Source organism: Natrix helvetica, assembly GCF_964273705.1.
Source record: "Natrix helvetica genome assembly, chromosome: 2".
Classification (NCBI taxonomy): Eukaryota; Metazoa; Chordata; class Lepidosauria; order Squamata; family Natricidae; genus Natrix; species Natrix helvetica.
The window spans coordinates 161,010,185-161,031,906 of record NC_138552.1 but is presented as its reverse complement, the minus strand read 5'-3'; the positions used below and the strand labels follow the sequence as shown (position 1 = coordinate 161,031,906).

At 38.9% G+C, this 21,722-nt stretch overlaps 1 protein-coding gene across 1 annotated transcript in view; it reads right to left on the bottom strand.

Moving 5' to 3' along the window:
* Window positions 1-21,722, bottom strand: part of AGPAT5 (1-acylglycerol-3-phosphate O-acyltransferase 5) — a 156,504-nt gene that overhangs the window by 15,495 nt on the left and 119,287 nt on the right. The window lies entirely within an intron of this gene.

The window sequence follows — 21,722 nt, the reverse complement described above, 5'->3', positions numbered from 1 at the left end:
CAATAGCTACTTAAGTTGAGGCAAAGGAAAGAGTAAAGCGGAAAGTAAAAGCAGAAGCTGAAGGACGAGGGATGGGAGAATAAGGGTCGCAGACTTCACCTAGCCCTGAGCTCTGCTCTCTGCTCCGCTTTTCCAAACTTGCTCTTGTTGGAGAAATGGAAATGAAACAGAAGATCTAGCAAACTTTGAGGGCTGGCAAAGAGAATCGGTTTGGGGTGGTAGTTAAGGCCCCAGGATAGAATCTGGGATATTTTTTTTAGTTCTAGGCCCTTCTGAGCCAGCTGGGTGATTTATTTATTTATTTGATTTGATTTGTCAATCGTTTACAAGATAATAGGTATAAGAATAAACATGAGTATGAATGAAATGGATACGAATAAATGGGGACAGTAGGACAGGGACGGTAGGCACGGTAGACCTCTTAGGAATGGGGTGAAGTCAATAGTAGACAGTTTAAGGTTAAAGTTGGGGATTTGAAGATGTAACAACAGAGTCAGGTAGTGTATTCCAGGCATTGACATCTCTGCTGCTGAAGTCATATTTTCTGCAATCAAGTTTGGAGCGGTTTACATTGAGTTTGTATCTGTTGTGTGCACTTGTATTATTGTGGTTGAAGCTGAAATAGTCCTTGATCGGTAGGACGTTGTAGTAGATAATTTTGTGTACTACGCTTAAGTCCGACCATAGGCGGTGTAGTTCTAGGTTGTCCAAGCCCAAAATTTCAAGCCTGGTGGCCTAGGGTATTCTGTTGCAAGCAGAGGAGTGAAATACTTCTGGACTTGTTCAATTGTATTAATGGAGACCAGTCACACTCTCTCCCCTAGGAAGGAGACAATGACTGACATAACTTTGTAGGAAGGTTTAATATACAAGCTATATATAGTTATATATAATATACAGTTTTCATATTTAATTTGTCACCCAAAAATGCCTGTGAGTAAGCTGGGTGGCTTCTAAATTTGGGGTGTGTTTGTGTAAAAAGTATCTTGGCAGGAGGTACCATGGCAAATGGTAGATATGAACATGTCCCTCAGTTCAACATCTCATTGCCTCTTAAAACAATTTTAGCTCAAAGCCGTCAAAATTAGCAATATGCCATCAAAGTGGGGTTGACTTTAATGACAACACAGACAGATTTTCTCCTTGACAATCTATCAGCAGATTGGTCCTTGCTGATTGTCCAATGATGCACCTCACCGCTTGTCTGTGTACTTTGCTGTTGCTTATCTTCTTTTTTCTTTCCTGCCTTTCCCAGCATTGTCAACTTCTCTAAAGAATGGGGTCTTCACATGTTGTGTCCAAAAGATTATAATTTGAGCCTGACCAAGTGATTTGTTCAATGATCAATATTTTTTATTTTCTTGGCCAGCCCTGGCATTTTCCGGAGCCTTTTACAACACTGAAGTTCAATATCTTTAATACTTTTCCTATCCTATGTCTTCAAAGTTCCATTTTTACTTCTATTGACTGTCACAAGAGAAAACACTGATTTCGTGATTCTGATTTTTGTAGCCTGCATATGGCATCCAAAGGCCTTTCAGGCCTTCATCACTACTACACCAAGCCTAGTCCAACGATGGTGAACCTTTTTTGGCTCGCGTGCCATAAATGGGGGGAGCGCAAGGAGATCGTGTGCAGGCGTGCTGCACCCATAATGCAATGCGCTATCCCCCCCAGTGCGCATGTGTGCATAACAGGCACGCCCCCTATTTCCTCCATGCTTTTTTCGCCCTCCTCAGGCTCCAGAGGGTAAAAACAGCCTTCCTCGTCCCAGAGGCCCTCCAGAGGCTTCCAGAGCTTCCCTGAAGCCCCTGGAGCCAAAAAACCACCCCTATGGGTAAACCAGAAGTTCAGGAACGGACTTCTGATTTGCTTGTAGGGTTGGTTTAAGCCCTCTGGGGCCTTCCCTGAAGGCTCCGGAGGACTAAAAACAATCCTACGAGCAAACCGGAAGTGGTTTCGCGTGCCCTGACAAATGGCTCCGCATCCCACCTGTTGCACACGTGCCATAGGTTTGCCATTCTGGGCCTAGTCTGTGGCCTGCTTCTTCCTGTACTCTCAATAGGTGATAGTTAAAAGGCAAAAGCTATCATTTGAATATCTTTATTCTCAGTTCAAGACTGATTGCTGTGCTGGCGGCAATTAATTTGGTCTTATTTATATTTAATCTTAGTCTCTTTTTTTCAGTTTACTCCTTGGCTTTTTTTACCAGAGCTTGCAGATTATTTGCATTTTCAGCCCTCAGAGTAGTGTCATCAGCACAGTGCATGTTGATTCTTCTTCCAGTTTTAAAACCCGACTCATCTTTTTCCAATCTGCTTCCCTCAATATATATTCAGTGTACAGTCTGAATAAATAAGGAGAGAGTATACAGTCAGCCTTGTCTTACTCCTTTGCTAATCAGGAACTTGGCTGTTTCACCTTGTTCAGTCCAAACTGCGGTTTTCTGACACCTGCATTGGTTTGGCATCAGGACAATACAGTGTTTTGAAATTTGCATTGTTGCGAGCACGTTCTGCAGCTTGACATAATTCAAAGTATCATCAATGAAGCACATATCAACGTATTTTGGTATTCTTTGACTTTTTTAATTATCCAGCTTATAACAACAATATCTTCCCTTGGCCTTTTCTAAATATACCATGAACGTCTGCCTTTCTGTGAAGATCCATAATCTGTGTTGGATGATCCTAAACATTATTTTCTTACGTTGCAAGTTCTCGCTGTAAAACTGTCTTTGCAGCTTCAGATTTTCTCACCCTGCATGGCAACATCAGCAATTAGACATCCCAAAGGCTTTAATTTAGCCTTGTCATAAACACAATTAGTACCCTGAAAGTTCAATCTAATATGAGAAGTTTCTGATTTATTTATTTAATATATTTCTATGTTGCTATAGTCAAAATTATTCCTGGTGGTTCATAGCTCAGAAAGCTTTTAACTCTTGTTTAGCTTAGAATAGCTTTGCGATTGACTGGTGCCAGATTCCTTGCCACATGACTCTTAATGCCCTCTTCTAATAGCTTTCTAGAACTTTTTTTCTTTTCCTTGTAATTTGTTTCCATCGCAACAAAATCCAAATCAATAACTAAGACAATGTATGAAATACATATGCATTGTTGCAAACTGAGTACACAGATATTCAAGTTTTACATCTAGTCCCGCTACTTAGAATTCATAGGTATGCATCTATTCTAAGCAGTGATTTTATAACTTTAATACTAAGGCAGCCTCCTTTTTGCTCATTGAGAAACTATAATCCAAGATAAAAGTAGGCAAAACGTTGTAAGCACAACATTTTTCCATGCTTAAAACTTGGAACACTTGTGTTCCAAGGAGTTTTGCTTCAGGCTCAAGACTTGTGGTTTTGAGCCTCATGAGTGAGTTGCTTTTTTTATTGCCTAACAAATACAGCCATAGTGACATCCCTGCGCTATTGGCTGGTCAGGGTGACAGAGGAGGCGCAAAGGAGGCCTCCAACTGGCTGAGGGCACAGAGAGCCACTTCAAATTATTGAAGTAGTGAAGTAAAGTTTAAATAGTGATAATAGGGCGAAGAAATAAAGAGTAAATATATTGTATTTTTCGGAGTATAAGACATACTCCCCCTGCCCCCTAAAAGAGGCAGAAAATTTGGGTTAATCTTATACTCCGAATGTAGCTTTTTCTAAGTTTTTTTCCAGCCCTAATGAGGTGCTAACGAGTGAAGCGCTTTGCCTGCCCTGAAGATCAGCTGTGCTTTAGAAGCTGTTATGAAGCGATCTTATTTATTTATTTGTCAAAAAGTACAAGGAAACAAGTTTGAAAGCATGACAAAAATGGCATAAATAAATGGATATAAATGAGGAAAACATAGCCATAAACACATAAAAAGAGTACATATAAATGGGACAGTAGGATGGGGATGGTAGGCACGCTGGTGTGCTTATGCACGCCCCCTTAGGGACCTCTTAAGAAATGCGTAAGGTCCACAGTAGACAGCTTAAGGTAAAAGGTATGGGGGTTAGAGGAACTAACAACAGGATCAGGTAGGGTGTTTCACACATTTACTATTCTATTGCTGAAATCATTTTTCCTGCAATCAAGATTAGAATGGATTATATTAAATTTGTATCTATTGCTAGGCCTTGTGTTATTGCAGTTGAAGTAAAAGTAGTCATTAGCAGGTAGGACATTTATCTTGTGCACTAGGCTCAGGTCGGAATGTAGATGGCGTAGATCTCGGTTATCTAGGACTAAAATTTAAAGCCTGATGGTATACAGAATGTTCTTACGAGCAGAAGAGTTGGGTATTCTTCTTGTAAAATACCTAAGGACCCTCTCTAATGTTTTAATGTCCGAAATACAGTGTGGGTTCCAGGCAGGTAAGCAGTATTCAAGTATAGGTCTGGCAAAGGTTTTGTATGCCCCAGATAGCAACATAGCGTTACCAGAGAGAAAACTACTGTATTTTTCGGAGTATAAGATGCACCAGAGTATAAGACGCACCAAGATTTTGAAGAGGCAAATAAAAAAAAAAGGTTTTGCACTCTGCTAACCTCCCAAAAAAGGCCCATTTTTCTCGAAAACTAGCCCTTTTTGTCAAAAAAAAGGCATGCATAGCCTTTAGGAGGCTTATAGAGTGCTTCTGGGGGCTGGGGGGGGGGGCAAAAATGAGCAAAATGGACCGTTTGCTCATTTTTGCCCTCCCCAGCCCCCAAGAGCTGGGGGACTCTGGAAGCCTCCTAAAGGCTATGCACAGCCATTTTTGCAAAGGGGTAGGGTTTCGGGGGCCCAAAATGCTGCATATAAGACGCACCCAGATTTTCACCCTCTTTTTTGAGAGAAAAAGGTGCGTCTTATACTACAAAAATATGGTACCTAAAATAAGGTTGACAACTCTGAAAGCCTTTTTGGCTATGTTGTTACAGTGAGCTCTGGGGCTTAGGTCTTTCGAAATGAGTACTTCTAGGTCTTTGACAGAGTGTGGCTCATATTTTAGATTGTTTCCACCCAGCTTGTATTTGATGTTCTGATTTTTATTGCCAATGTGTAGGACTAAATGTTAGCAGAGATATGGAGTTGCCAATTGTTTGACCATTCAGATACATAATCTAAGTCATTTTGTAGAGTAGTAGAATTTTCAGTGGTGTTAAATAGTTTTACATTATCAGCAAAGAGGACACAGCTGCTTATAATATGATCACAAAGGTCGTTTATGTAAAATATGTAAAGTTGGTCCTAGAACGCTGCCTTGGGGAACCCCACTTTTAACAGATGCAGAGTTAGATATAGCATTTCCAATTTTGACTACTTATTGTCTATTTGATAGGAATGCAGCCATCCACTTGTGCAAAGATCCAGAAATGCCATAAGATCTTAGTTTTAACAGAAGTTTGTCATGTACCACTGAATCAAAGGCTTTGCAAAAGTCTATGTAGATTGCATCTATTGCTTTACCCTGGTCAAGTTGAGAGGTCCAAATGTTTTTGCAGTGTATGAGCTGCAGATTACAGGACAATTTTTTTCCTGAAACCAAATTGCTTATTAGAGAGTAGGTTGTTTGTCTCTAAGTATCTGAGCATCTTCTGTGCGTTGCCTGCTTTTCTCATTGCTGCTTCATCCTACGATTAGCTTAGCTTTAGAAGCTGTTTTTTATCCCCAATTGGGATAAAAAGCGCACACGCATACACACTCAAAGCCAGCAAGCTTATCTGCTGAAGGTGACCAGACTAAGGATGCCAGATGAATACAGAATTTCCCTCCCCCCTATTTCCCTCCTCAAAAACTCTGGTGCATCTTATACTCCAAAAAATATGGTAGTGCTTATATGAACTAAATTTACCCACCCCAAGCCCCAATTAATAAAAAAGAAAAGATCCTATATACCTATAAATATCTATATGGAATTAATTCATATAGATATGAATTAGTTGTTGAGTTTATAATCTGAACCCATACATAATGTCTGGATTTAACTGATTTTTCATAATTGGATATTCAATACTTCCTTCTACAGATCAAATATTAATTTTCATTCTTTAATCCCTTACAAAATTGAATTCAAGTACAAAATCCTCTAAAGAAGCTAAAAGTACTGGTACTTTTGAAGCTGCTCAAGCATCTGGGTCATAATAATTATAAAGGTAAATCAACTTTCAAGAAAAACGTTGAAGATAAGCAAAGAGTGATGCATCTGAAGCTATGACTGCAGCTCATATGCTCTAACAATACTGTGCAAAGTTATCCAATTTCTGTTAGGTGAAATTATTTGGAAACATGACTTAGCAATGAATATAGCTGGGGGATGCTGGAACAGTTGCATTTTCTTGGTCCCATTTCAAATCCTGGTAATTATTTTGAAACACCAAAATGATTTGGCACTCGTTTATTTGGAGGACTGCCTGCATCTGTTTGTACTGCTACTTGCCAGATCCTTGCACTTGGTCTTAAGACATCCTCAATAATCCTAAAACTGGCATCAAGATTTATTAAACTGACATATACGAAACTAGAGTCTCCTTCAGTAGTTGATTTATCACAGTGGTAGTCAACCTTTTTCTACCTACCGCCCACTAATGGATCTTTCTTGATGGAAAAATTTCCTTACCGCCCACCAGTTTTTGCGCAAGTGCGGAATATTTTTTAGAAAGGAGGGTGTTTTTAAAAAAAAGAAATGTACATACATTTATCTTTTTATTTCTACTTTATGCATGTTTATAATGTTTTTAACTTTATAAAGTTTAATTAGAAAACAATAAAGTAAATTGAAATTAGCTTTACTAGTGATTAATGAGATCTTTGAGGCTGATGCTGTGAGACTAAATATTTGATATCTGGTTTGATTTTCGTAAGGAACAAACGAAGGTCTCCTCTTTCGGTGATATTCAGATGGTTTCTCTGTTTGTTCATAATATGATTAACTGCACTAAAGCCTGATTCTGCAAGATATGTGGTAGGGAAAGATATCAATAAATTGAACATCATTTTCCACATATTTGGATATAACGCAGGCATTTTTTAAATTTTGCCAGAGTTTTTGGTATCCACCACTGCCAAAATTACATTTACTCTCTTCGTCATATTTAAGTTCTAATAGTTCTTCTTGGCAAGTTATATCAACTTCAGCAACATTTGCTGTAAAAGGATTTATCATCCAGTCATGCATCTTTAAGTTCAAAATATCTTGAAATTGTTTTTCCATATCCAATTTGAGTTCGTTGAGGTGGCTATTGAACTTTTCAATATCCCCCGGAGTTACATCATTGTTTATAGAGGACAATTCAGGAAACTGATGAAATTTTCTCTTGAGAATATTATGACGGAGAAGATCAAGCTTTTCGATATATAAGAGTTACATTGGTTCCTTGAAGCTGCAAATTAATTTCATTAAATCTCTTGAAAATGTCTGCCAAATAAAAGGCATCAGTCTTTACGGTTTTTAACTGTTCATACAGACGAGCCTCATTATCACTTTCAAAAAACTGTATGACACTATCAAATAATGCAACAAAACGAGACAAACATGTACCCTTTGAGAGCCATCAAACGTCTGTGTGTAAAAGTAACCTAATAAACTGCTCGTTATTGTCCTGGCACAGCTGTCAAAACATTCTATCACACTTGGCATTAGATTTGATCTTATTTACAGCTTTAATTATTATACTTAATGATGAATGGAGACTTGTACTTAAATGTTTTCCTACAATATGTTGTCTGTGCACAACACAATGAATACACAAAACGTTTGGCACTTCTTCCTTCAGGTAAGCAACAAACCCACGATAGCGGCCTACCATTGATGGTGCTCCATCAGTAGCATATGCAACAATATTGTTCAAGGGTATATTATTTTTTGCAAAATATGATTTCACAGCATTAAATATTGATAATCCTTCCAATCTGTAATCAGATTGATAGTGAAGAGCATTTCTTCTTGCAATGTATTGTTTCCATCAAGGTACCGTACATATGTCATCAGTAGAGCATTATTATCTGCAATGACAGACTCATTCAATTGTATGGAAAATGAAGAATTTTGGAGAATATAAGTTTATTTTCAACATTAGCCGCCATTTCGTCAATGCGTCTCTTTACTGTGTTATCGCTAAGGGGCAATGTTTTTAAAACTTCAGGTATATCCTGATGCATTACTGTTGAGATAAATTCTTTGATAGAGGGTATTATCAAAGTTTCTCCAATATTATGACTTTTACCACTTTTTGCAATTAAGTGTGATATACGATAAACTGCAGTTAATCCATCCTCATTTTTTGCATGTTGTTTTTGAAATGATGCAGCTATTGTTGAACAATTTTGAAATATTGTATAGATTTCTTGAAAATATTCAATGGGCTTATCTTTATCTTGCGAATGCTTTGTATCAAGATGTTCTCGAAATCGACGGCTTCATTGCTTCATTAGATAATGTCTTGTGGCACAGTAAACACATTGGAAGCTGTTTATTTGTAACAGATTCAGTGAAACCCATCTTCAGATACTCTGGTAAATAGCCACAAGCATATTTCTTTTTTTCAGACATGGGTTCTAAATTTGTTTCACAATTTAACAACTACTTTTACTCTCACGTTTTGATTCTCACTCCACACAGTGCTTTTCCTTTTTATCTCCTTTTTTTATCTTCCTTAGGGCTATGTACAAAAGTAAGGCTGAGCTAGTTAGCCCACTTATTATTATTAGCCAACAACAATTCTCTCCTGCCTTTTCTTTCTCCTATTTTGCAACTGCTCTGCTCCGCTTCTGCCTGTCCTTGCTATCAGTTTCTACTCCTCCCCTTCCTCTTCCCACGTGTTTGCTTGTGCACGCGCTTGCGCTCACGTGCCCACTCGCACAAAAGGAGGTTTTAACCTCCAAAATCCCTAACGCACGCATTCTCGCGCGCGTTAGTTCAAAAGGAGGTTTTAACCTCCGAAATACCCACCACCCACCTGGAATCCCAAAACGCCCACTAGTGGGCGGTAGGGACCAGGTTGACGATCCATGATTTATCATGTAGAGGGCCCTTTCTGGGAAGATAATTACTTTTGATCAGTCCATAAGAAATACGTTTATGTCAAGATCCTCTTTAAAATGTGGTGTTCTGTTTACTGCAGTCTTAATGCAGTCATACATAGTCATAAAAATTAGTTAGTTCGCAGATTTGGGACTGGTTTATTTGCTGAATGGCCAGCACCTGTGACAGTTCTGAATTCAATCTTGGAAGGTCTTGATTATGACCTCTGAGACTGAGTTTCTGAAGAGTCATGTTATATATCTGATTCTGTTAGCTTTTATATACATTCATTTTCATGTATTGCTCAATATCAGATCATTGTTGTTGCCTTAATGTTGCAATGTTTGGATAATGCATTGGATTTTATCGATGCATTGATTGCATCTGAAGCAGATAACAAAACATTGAAGATTAGACACAAGAGGACACCAAATGGCTACCTTAAAAATGTTTGATCTATGACTACAAGAGGTTTTTGAACTGTTTAACTCTTTACTAGCATTTGTGGGTGTAATTGCAGAGAATAAGCCTAAATCTGATTTACAGGTGGAATTAAAAATTACAGTTTACAAGAAGACGACGGAAATAATGGATTTACAAATGAAAGATGATAACTTACACATTGAAAAATGTAACAAATCGTATGAGAAATTTGGATTATTTATGATAGATTTAGGAAAGGGATTTGCTGAAGTTGCTATGTTGGAAGTATAAATGGGGCTTGACAAAGATGAAGAAAATAATTTTGAGAGAAAAGACTATGAGAAGGCAGATGCCAGAACTTTGAGGATTTTCAAAAAGTACAGGAAGAAGAAAGAATACAGTTGATTTATTCCATCAAGGTTAAAATAATGGGTTATTATTTGAGGGATGGCTAGCAGTTTCTCAATTAGAAGTGGATGATGTTGATTATTACTGGTAATTTTTAATTGTTTTTTGAGTTGGACTGGGTTTTAATTGTGTGAAGTGAGAAAATGGAGAGATTTGTTGAAAGGGAAAATAAGGATTTGGTGTAATAGGTATAATTTGTGATGTTTATTATTATTTTGTGTATCACTGGATTTCTGTTTCTTTAATAGGGAGAGATGAGGTTCTACTAGTGATGGTTATAAAGAAATTGGGGTGATATAACGAATGGAGAGATATTTGCTTATATTTTAAGAAATAGTGATAAGTTGTTAATGTAGGTTGTACTCAGTGGGGCTGAAAGAGGGAGTCTGTTTTTCTATCTCTTTTTCTGCTCCTTTTTTAATTTTAACTTTTTAAAATGTATTTTTTCTATTTTTGTAGTTGTATAAATTTTATTTGTATAACTTTTAATAAAAAAGTATTGGAAAATAATGTTGAAATATGTTATTTGTTTACAATAATATCTAAAGTGACATAAGCCTTGGTGACACGCTAGGAGGTTGTAATGTCATGAAGAAAAGTAATGCCTTTGGCAAGGGAGGGCTAGTTCTGTCATGGGTAAGTGAGCACATCACAACTTGTATGTTTAGGGAAGATTAAAGACTTAGGCATTGTGGTTTCATGTAGGCTGCCTCTGAAGCCTTTGAGGCTAACCAGAGATAAGAAGGGAGGGGAACTGCACACAAGATATCCATGCTCAGAAAGCATAAACAGCTGAAGAGAATATGGAAAAACTCAACGCCTTATGTCTGCATTGTTAATAATTAGATTAACTTTTTGAATTAGAAATTTATAAGAGAGTGGCGGGGGATGGCCAGAGTTGATCATAACCCAGGGGTGTCCAAACTTGGGAACTTTAAGACTTGTGGACTTCAACTCCCAGAATTCTGGGAGTTGAAGTCCACAAGTCTTAAAGTTCCCAAGTTCGGACACCCCTGTCATAACCCATCTCTGCCTGCTTGCTGATTAGTGTTCTACCGCAACAAACAATTTTCTGACTCCCCCAGAAGTGTCTTCCTTTTATTGTAGCCCAACCTGGGAACAAACTTATTAAGTTCTAATAGTCATCTGATTTTATAGAGGGGTCTTATTAGATTTTTGGTGAATGTGTCATGTGATTGTGCAGGTATTGCAAAGTTTTAGAAGCACTTAATGATCCTCCCTTTTGACAGTCAATTTCTATAATTCCATGCAATGGTTAAGGCCTTGAATTAATATGGAGATACAAAACCATGGCTTAGCTAAGTGGTAACACCTAGCCCGGTGATAGTGAACCTATGGCACGCATGCCCGAAGTGGCACGCAGAGCCATGTCGCCTGGTACACACAGCCTCACCTGTTCTTCCAGGTTTCTGGTGCGCATGTGTGTGTGACAATCAGCTGGGCTTTGCGTGTGTACAGTGCTGGAAGCTGAAGAGCTGGTCTTCCATTTTCTCGCATGTGTGCTTGCCAGGTGATCATCGTGCGTGCACATGCCCACAGGAAACCGGCACACTGAAAACCGGAAGTGCATGCACTGAAAACTGGAAGTTCATTTCCCAGCACGCACATGCCCCCTGGGCAGGTCCTCTTCCGGGTTGCGTCCTGATGAGCGTGCACACTCCCTTTTCGGCACTTCGTCATCACTGACATAGTCCATCTTACATTATCTGAAAAAATAATAGGAACAGATTTAGATCAAACTTGGCAATTGTAAGATGTGTGAACCTCTTAGAATTCCCCAACCAACACCCTGGGAGGGAATTGTAGGAGTAGAAGTCCACATATTTTATGGTCATGTGCTTGCAATCCAGGTGTTTGTCCCTGGGCTATGATGTTGCAGTGTCTTGCAGTCACATGATCATAATTTGTAATCTCCTTTGCCAGTTTCTGACAAGCAGAGTCAATGGGAAAGCCAGCAGGAGATTGCAAATGACCAATCATGATGTCCTTGCTTAATAGCAGCAATTATTCAAAATTAGAAATTATGCAATGCAAACTCTTAATAAAGATCTCCAGGGTACCAGCGAGCATATCTAATGTTAACTTCCCACTGTTAAAGGAGTTCAATTAAGATGCAGTTGAAGATCTGGCTAATCTTCGCGAATTGGTTGAAGATTATTTTTTCTCCATAGGATTAAGCTCCCTATTACTAGCAGATTATTGTAGTGTTAGATGGAAGAGATACTTCCTAGATAAATGGTACTTTCATGGCTTTTTTCAAGAGACTCTCCTGCCCTTGTGGTATGGAGAAGCCAAGGAAATTCTGACAAAACACGTTCTGGAGATGGAAGGCAACAGGACCAGTTTGTCCTGCCCAGAATAGCAATGTGTAGGCATAGCAATGTGATAGATAAACAAATAAGTACAAACATGGATACTTTTTACTTTTTGCCTACTTCTGAGAACTTTAGTTTTATGTCACTAATATTAAGTACTAAGACAGTAGGAAAAGTCACAAATGGTGATTGTGTGACTGCAGGACACTGTGACTGTGATAACTGAACCACATGCCAAGGTCAGACTCAGGGACATGGCAATGGCTGCAACTTTGAGGACCAGTCATAAGTCCCCCTCTTTCAGTGTCATCATAGACTTGTATAGTCCTTAAATGAATGGTTATCCTAGGACTACCTACTCTAGTCTTTGACCAAATTAAACTTTTAACTAATATGTATGCACCAAACGTCTAGAAGACTTTTGGGCATATGTTAAAAAATGTACCCATCTTGTCATCCAAAAATCAGACAATGAGGAAAACCTCTTATGGACTTTTTGCAAGAAATAGGTGGAAGTTTAATAAGGAATTGGCAACTAAAGAGTCACTTCCCTTGCATTCCTCTCCTCCCATAGTTTTCTTAATTTCACAGATCATCACCAGGGGATCAAAGAAGTGACAGAAGTAGTTGAAAATTTAAATCCTAGCTCCTTTTCCCAGCTTGTTAAAATAGGGAAATAATGTCCAGTTCTGCAGTTTTCAATGGTTTATTACCATTGGAATGATTTATTAGGTAAAGGTAAAGGTTTCCTTCGCACATATGTGCTAGTCATTCCCGACTCTAGGGGGCAGTGCTCATCTCCATTTCAAAGCTGAAGAGCCAGCGCTGTCTGAAGATGTCTCCGTAGTCATGTAACCAGCATGATTAAACGCCGAAGACGCATAGAACACTGTTACCTTCCCACCAAAGGTGGTCCCTGTTTTTCTACTTGCATTTTACATGCTTTCAAACTGCTAGGTTGGCAGAAGCTGGGACAACTAACGGGAGTTCACTCCATTACATGGCACTAGGGATTTGAACCGCCGAACTGTTGACCTTTCTGATCGACAAATTCAGTGCCTTAGCCACTGAGCCACTGCGTCCCTATAACTTGAGTTACAAAAATAATGAGCCTTTGTGTAATTCTAAGACCTGTAATCCTTCAAAGGGTGGGACAGTAATTCAGTGACATTTTTTTGCATTTTTTTGGATCTATTTTACAATTAAATATTTGTACACACAGAGTGTTAATTGTTTAGGGATTCCACCAGATCATAATATGTAACATCAAAAGAGTAATTAGCTGATTTCTGAAAGCACAAAGAGCACAAAAAACCACCCTCTGCACATAAATTGAATCAGGTCAGTCACTGTTAAATTAGTTCAAGGTCAGCTCCAAAAAATAAATAGCTCTGAAGACTATTGACCAGGGTAGAAAGCTGTGGTGCCATTAATGTTCCACTTCTTCTAAAAACAGAGATCCTGCTAGTTTTGTGCAATATAATTAAACTGTCTTTATTTATTTTGTTGTAATTCTGCAATATACACTTGTCGCTTTTCCTGGCTTTTAATATCTTTCCCTTTTGTCAAATTAATTTCTTTTTATAGAGATATGACTATTATTTAAAATGAAAAATTTCATTAAAGCCTTCCTCTTATTACATAGTAGCATATTTGTGGGGCACATGCTGCAAAAATGTAGATGGTAGCAGGAAAAATTCAGATTTCTGAAGAGTTTAGCTGCCATTTTGTCCTCTGGATTTTTGTAGCTCAGATACTGCAACCCTGTGTTGAGAACTAGAAAATCCAGTTGGATACAGACAATACAGCCATTGCATACGTTTGGATTTTGCTCTTTCCATAAGACAAAATTCTTAAACATTTTTCTGAGTCATTGTTTTATGCAAATGAGAAAAGATGGTTGCCTGCTACGGAAGTTAACAGTTTGTGAATGCAAGTTCCCAATTTTACAGGTAATCCTCAACCTATGACCACAATTGAGCTCTAAACTTCTGTTGCTAAGTGACACATTTTGTACGTGAATTTTGTTCCATTTTATGACCTTTCTTGCCACAGTTACTAAGTGATTCATTGCAGTTGTTAAATTAGTAACAGGGTTGTTAAGATAATCTAGCTTCTCCGTTGACGTTGCTAGTCGGAAGGTTGCAAAAGGGGGTCATATCAGTGGTGGGATTCAGCCAGTTTGCACAGATTCAGGTGAACTGGTAGTTAACTTTCTGAGCAGTTCAGCGAACTGGCTGTTGGAAGAAATTTCCTTCCAACAGCCTTTTGTTTTTCCCACCTTACGGAGCTAATCCTGTCAGGAAGGAGGCATTTTGGTGTGCCTCTCTATGTTGTGTCTAGACTAGCCCAATCCTGCTTTTCTTTATTGTCCTGCTTAAATGTTTTCCAAAACTGCTTCTGTGGTTAAGCCTTGTTACATTGTAACAGCCTTAATAATTCTTGGCAGTACACCCTGACTTTCTATACCCTGAGTGGCTTCACTGGAGTTTCCCCCCCCTTTGCTGGTACTTTTATTCTGGGCTTGACTTTTTTTAAAGGAGAAGGATTGTTTTAAGCTTTTTACATGGCTTTAGTGGTTCCTGGCACTGTCCTTTTAGGGTGTAATTCCAATACAGCAGAATCGCCTCCCAGCCCCCCTTGCCTCCTCTGTCCCCAATTAAGGGTGGAAGGGGTGATTGCAGCAGGATGGCTGAGAGGCAGGAAGCAAGCTTGGCACTCTGTCTGTTTTTTGCAGCCTTTCTGGGGCATGTGATCTTTCCTTAAATCTGGATGATTTCCTTAAGCCATCTTGTGAGGTGAGTGAGATCAGCCGGTATCTTTAAGTGGTACAAATGGATCTAAAGATTACTTCTCCTGGATGGGAAAGGGTGCTTTGTCAGTTCACTGAGCACAGGAGTCTCTTGTCTATGGGGATTCTTCAGTCATCCAGGTCAGGGTTGTCCCAAAGGTGCTTTTTTTCAAGAGGCAACTGGACTTTCTTGTTTTCCAGAAAGTCCAGTTGCCTCTTGAAAAAGCACCTTTGGGACAGAAATCTCTTGCATTGCTTAGAGTGGCCAAGGCACATGGTTGCTCACTGATAGTAAGATTGGGGGGGGGGAAAGGGAGGTAGGGGTGTGGATCCTCCCTCCAACTCATTTTAGCTTTCTCTCATAATAAGGCTTACTAACATGGCACATGGCTTGAAGTTTATTTAGACATCTGTGGCATGTACTACTTTTATTTATCCTGACAAGCTTGGGAGGGCAGAGACTTGAACCTGGGTCCCCTAGATTTATACTTTATTAATTTGTCTCTTTACCTCAGCATTTTGTAGCCCAAGTGTGCCCACCCATTTCTGGAGAGCTTAAATGACCTCTCTGCTAAAGGATTTCACTTTATGTGCAAAAGTTGGCTGCTGAGAGTTATCATTGCATTTTAACTATTTTAATTCCTCCAGGTGCTCTGGCACCCTGCCTGATTTGTAACTCCAGGTTGCAGGTATTGTTGATGAAAAAGAAGATATTCAGACAAAATGGCTTAGGTTTCCATGATGGCTATGGCTATAATTGATCTTCAGTGTGATTTCCCCATTTCTAATCTAGTGATTGGTATTTGGGGCAACTTTTTTCAAGTAAAGAAGCTTTTTGTACAGGTAATCCTTGACTTACAACAGTCAATTTAGCAACCATTCATAGTTACAATGGCACTGAAAAAAAGTGACTTATGACTGTTTTAGACACTTACAACCGTTACAGCATCCCCATGGTCACGTGATCAAAATTCAGATGGTTGACAACTGTCTCACATTTATGACAGTTGTAGTCTCCCAGGGTTATGTGATCCCCTTTTGCAACCTTCTGAAAAGCAAAGTCAATGGGTAGGCCAGATTTACTTAACAGCCCTGTTACTAACTTAACAACTGCAGTGATTCACTTAACAGATGTGGCAAGAAAAGTTGTGAAATGGAACAAAATTCACTTAATAAATCTCTCACTTAAGTAACATAAAATTTGGACTCAACTGTGGTCGTAAGCCAAGGAGAGGCCAGGCATGACAAGGAATGGCTGTTAGGGGAGGGAAGAAGCGGGGCTGGGCGAGGTGAGGCGCCCCTCGACATGAGTGACATTGAGTTGGTCATGCCCACCCAGTCACATGACCACCCAGCCTGTCATTAGGGCAGAGAGCCGGTTGTTAAATTATTTGAATTCCACCACTGGATCATGTGACCTTGGGACACTGCAGTCATCACAAATATGAGTCAGTTGCCAAACATCCAAATTTTGATCATGTGACTATGGGGATGCCACAATAGTCATAAGTGCGAAAAATGGTCATAAGTCACTTTTTTCAGTGCCACTCTACCTTCGAACAGTCACTTAGCAACCTGTTGAAAGTTGAGGATTACCTGGCTTATATATTACATTTCGTGTGACCCACTTCTCAGAGAGGCAGAATGCCACAAAAGAATGTAATCCTATTCGTGTTGTTAGCTGCCTGGAGTTATTTGCTTATTTAATAATTTGGCAATTTAATATTCTAATATTCTACAAAATAGTTTCATAATTAGTTTTAAGTGTTTTTTTTTTAAAAATTAATATTCTAGTGGTTGTGTTTACAGTGTATTTAATTTGCTCCGTTCTATTTCTTCCAGTTTATTTAAAGATTTTAAATACTGTTTTGCCCGAACAGGGTAATACTGTAGCATCAATAACAGTAGACAATTCTAGGCAGTGATCACAATGAAGGAATCAGTTCGCTCATTTTGTAATTGGGACTAATCCAAAGTATTTTGCTCCCAGGTTCAATCTGTTTTATGATAAACTTAGACAGGCAGTTCAGTGGGAACCCCTCCTTCTCACAAAAGAAGCAGACTATATGTCAAGTAGACAGAGTTTCATTTCTTTGAATGATTTCTTGGTGGAGGTACAAATACGTTCAGGCTTTGCAGGTTAGTATTGATATTTTGATATGGAATTACCTTTACAACCTCTCAGATATTGTATATGAGCTGCTGGGGGCATTGTTTGTTTTGCTATTTGCAGATCTTCAATGGGAGAAAGAGAAATGACAGAATAAGCTATTCAAGCAGTAGATTAGATAGGATAAAGGAGAATGACGGAAGGAAAAGGAAGAAAAAAAATAAAGAGAGGATGAAGTTGCGTTAGTTATAAGCAGTGCTTATTAGGCATGAATTAAAATTGTCTTCTTTGTTTTGAACTGCAGCAGCAAACAGGATTTTCTCCCAGTTGGAGTAGAAGTGAATAGAAAGGAGGTAGGTTTTCTGCCCTGTGCTCAGTGCAGTATTTTTTGTAGAGAAAAGAAACTTCATTAAAGGTGGGTTTCTATTATACAGAAGAAAATTGTCTGTGGAATAAAGTACTTGGAAATATTTCAGAAATGGGTGCAAGCAGTCCATTTAGCAATGCTTAATCCGGTGTTTGTTTGTTCATTTTCTTTTTTAACACTTTTATTGAAATTTGTAATTTTCATAGTAAAAACCCAGAAAAGAAAACAAAGTAGAGGAAAAAAGGAAACAACAAAGCCAGTAAGAAATAAGTGACTCCCTACTTTCATCACGTTGAGCATAAAGCACTCTTTTTTAAAGTTACAAATAAAAATATTCTCCCCAGAGTCTAACTTTTATCTGCCTCCCGAAATTGACCTATTTTCAGCCCTGTTTCAGCAAAAACTGCATTAGGAATTGATAGAAATATAAAATTTATTCCTGATCAAATATTGCAACTTTATATTCATTCTTTCTTTGCTTTTCTTAATCTTCGAAAAACGTAGAAAATTTTTGACCTTTAAAATCATTCTAATGGCATCTCAGCATTTAATCTTTTACGAAACGTTGCCTTTTAAGAGGGGTCTTTCAAATTTATCCATTGAAATCTGTATGCTTTCTGAAATTTTGGTTAATTAATATTTCAGTTCACTTTAAAAACAACAATAACCCGTCTCTTTAAATTAAGAAAAGGTTTTATAGCCAGCTTTTAACTCTTTTCTGCCTTTGGTTCCCTCTAGTGTCCATTTTCAATATTCATCTAGCTTCGGTTCCTAATAGAGGTTGTGAACAGCAAAAAACAAACACTCCCAAACAATCTATATAATTAAAAAACAAAAGCATTAAAATGCGATCAAAACAAAAAAACTCCAATAACACCAGCAACAAATGCAGGAGAACATTTTAAAAAGGTATTTAAAAATACAGGAGAGCACTTTAAAAATATTTAAAAAGGGAGACCTTAGTCTAGTAGAAAATTACAGACCAATCTCCTTGTGCTGCGTCATCTGTAAAGTCATGAAATCAATTATAAATCAATCCATCACCCTCCACCTAGAGACAAACAACCTGCTCTCTAACAAGCAGTTTGGCTTCAGAAAAAAATTGTCCTGTAATTTGCAACTCCTACACTACAGAAACATTTGGACCACACATCTTGACCAGGGAAAAGCAATAGCTGCAATTTACATAGACTTCTGCAAGGCCTTTGATTCAGTGGTGCATGGCAAGCTACTGCTAAAACTAAGTTCTTATGGCATTTCTGGATCCCTACACAAATGGATAGCCGCATTCCTGTCAAACAGGCAACAAGTAGTCAAAAATAGGGAGGGCCCTTCAAATCTGGAACCTGTTAACAGCGGTGTCCCCCGAGGCAGCGTTCTAGGACCCACACTCTTTCCGCTTTACATTAATGACCTATGCAATCATATTAAAAGCAATTGCATCCTCTTTGTTGATGATGTAAAATTATTCAACACCACTGACAATGCCATTACAAAGCGACCTTGACCATGTGTCTGAATGGTTGCAATGCAATACAATACAATAGTAGAGTTGGAAGGGACCTTGGAGGTCTTCTAGTCCAACTCCCTGCCTAGGCAGGAAACCCTATACCGTTTCAGACAAATGGCTATCCAATATCTTCTTAAAGACTTCACCAGTGTTGGGGCATTCACAACTTCTGGAGGCAAGCTGTTCCACTGATTCATTGTTCTAACTGTCAGGAAGTTTCTCCTCAGTTCTAAGTTGCTTCTCTCCTTGATTAGTTTCCACCCATTGCTTCTTGTTCTACTCTCAGGTGCCTTGGAGAATAGTTTGACTCCCTCTTCTTTGTGGCAACCCCTGATATATTGGAACACTGCTATCATGTCTCCCCTAGCCCTTCTTTTCATTAAACTAGACATACCCAGTTCCTGCAACCGTTCTTCATATGTTTTAGCCTCCAGTCCCCTAATCATCTTTGTTGCTGTTCTCTGCACTCTTTATAGAGTCTCCACATCTTTTCTACATCGTGGTGACCAAAACTGAATGCAGTATTCCAAGTGTGGTCTTACCAAGGCATTATAAAGTGGTATTAACACTTCACGTGATCTTGATTCTATCCCTCTGTTGATGCAGCCTAGAACTGTGTTGGCTTTTTTGGCAGCTGCTTCACACTGCTGGCTCATATTTAAATGGTTGTCCACTAGGACTCCAAGATCCCTTTCACAGTTACTACTATTGAGCAAGTTACCACCTATACTGTACCTGTGCATTTTGTTTTTGTTGCCTAAATGTAGAACCTTACTCTTTTCACCATTGAATTTCATTTTATTAGATAGTGCCCAATGTTCAAGTTTGTCAAGTTTGTTGCCCAATTGGCAACTCCAAATCTTGACTAATAAATGCTCTGTCCTACACATTGGCAATAAAAATCAGAACACCAAATACAAGTTGGACGGAAACGACCTTGTAGATGACCCCACTCTGTCAAGGACCTAGGAGTACTCATCTCAAAAGATCTAAGCCCTAGAGCCCATTGTAACAGCATTGCCAAAAAGGCATTAAGAGTGGTTAACCTAATTTTGCGAAGCTTTTTCTCGGTAACATAGTATTGTTAACTAGGGCGTATTAAACCTTTGTTAGACCAATTCTTGAATACAGTTCATCTGCCTGGAATCCACACTGTATATCAGACATTAATACAATTGAGTGGGTCCAGAGGTACTTCACGAGAAGAGTACTCCACTCCTTTACTCATAATAGTATTCCCTATGCCACCAGACTTAAAATTTTGGGCTTGGACAATCTGGAACTGCACCACCTGCGGTATGATCTAAGCACAGAACACAAAATTGTCTGCTGCAACATCTTACCTGTCAATATCTTACCTGTTCTTCAGCTTCAACTTTGATAATACACAGGCTTTGTCCCAGCACAAAATTGATACAAACTCAAGATAAACAGCTCCAAACTCGATTGCAGAAAATATAACTTCAGCAACAGTGTGGTCAATACCTGGAATGCTCTACCTTACTCTGTTGTTACATCCTCAAACCCTCATAGCTTCAACCTTAAACTGTACCATGGACCTCACCCCATTCCTAAGAGGTCCGTGAAGGGGGCGTGCATAAGTGCACCAGCGTGCCTTCCATCCCTATCCTACTGTCCCCATTTATTTGTATTCATTTCTTTCGTTCATATCTTTGTTTATATTTATAACTGCTACCTTGTACATGTTTGACAAACTAATAAATACAAATACATTCTGAGCTTACACACAGGGCAGCCCTTTAACGCTTCCATGAGATTCCCCAAGCCCGATGACAATACCATATTTTATGTGCGAACGACCTTTGGAGGGAGGGTGGCTGCAGATAGGACAATCAGCATGTAAAACATGTCTCAGCCCACAAAAGACGGGACTGAAGAAAACATCTCCAAAGGGATCCTTCCTAATTTTCCAGAGTATAAGAAGAAAGGAAAGCTTTCCTGTTAAGCCATGAGGTAATCTAGACAGGAAGAACAACCAGGAGCACTAGCGCTATCTTTATTGTAAAGTTATATTAACAGAATCTCACAAGACTGTTAATATTTTGCTCCTTCCTTTCTTTTTATACTCTGAACAACTGGGAAGGACCCTTTTTGAGATGTTTCCCATTCAATTCCCCCCTTTTATGGGATGACATATCTTACATGCCAGTTGTCCTATCTGCAGTCATCCTCTTGTCTGCAAAGGTCATTGTTCTTCCTCGAGCATTGTAGGCTTGCTCAGGGCATGCAGTTAATTCCGTGCTTAGGAATCTCATTCATATCAAGTTTATTATCAGGCATTCTTAATAGCAAAATTTACAGTTCAGTGTTAAGATACTTCTGACTTTCCATAATCTATCCCATCATGTGGTGTAAAAAGATGATGATTTCACTCCCATGCTGAGTGGAGATACAAACACTACTATTCCGGTTCACAAAGGCATTTAAACTGACTGACTATAATCTCTGGACGCAGGCAGAATGGCCCAGTGGCCAATCAGAAACACAGATGTGATCACATGTCATGGAACTACATTTCCCATTAGGCAGTCTCTGCCTACATTTCTCAGGAGGTAGTTTCTTAAAGGAGACAGCTCTTAATTCCTACACTAGCTATATACTGCTGGGACAGCACAGTCATTCTCACATATCCCCAGAAGGCCAATAGGGTTGGGGCCAGGGGTGAAATCAACTTACTTTCGCTACTGGTTCGCAAATGTGAGCACACCTCCACACATGCACAGGTGCATGGATACGCAGAGCGTCAAAAATGGGATGTGATGCTT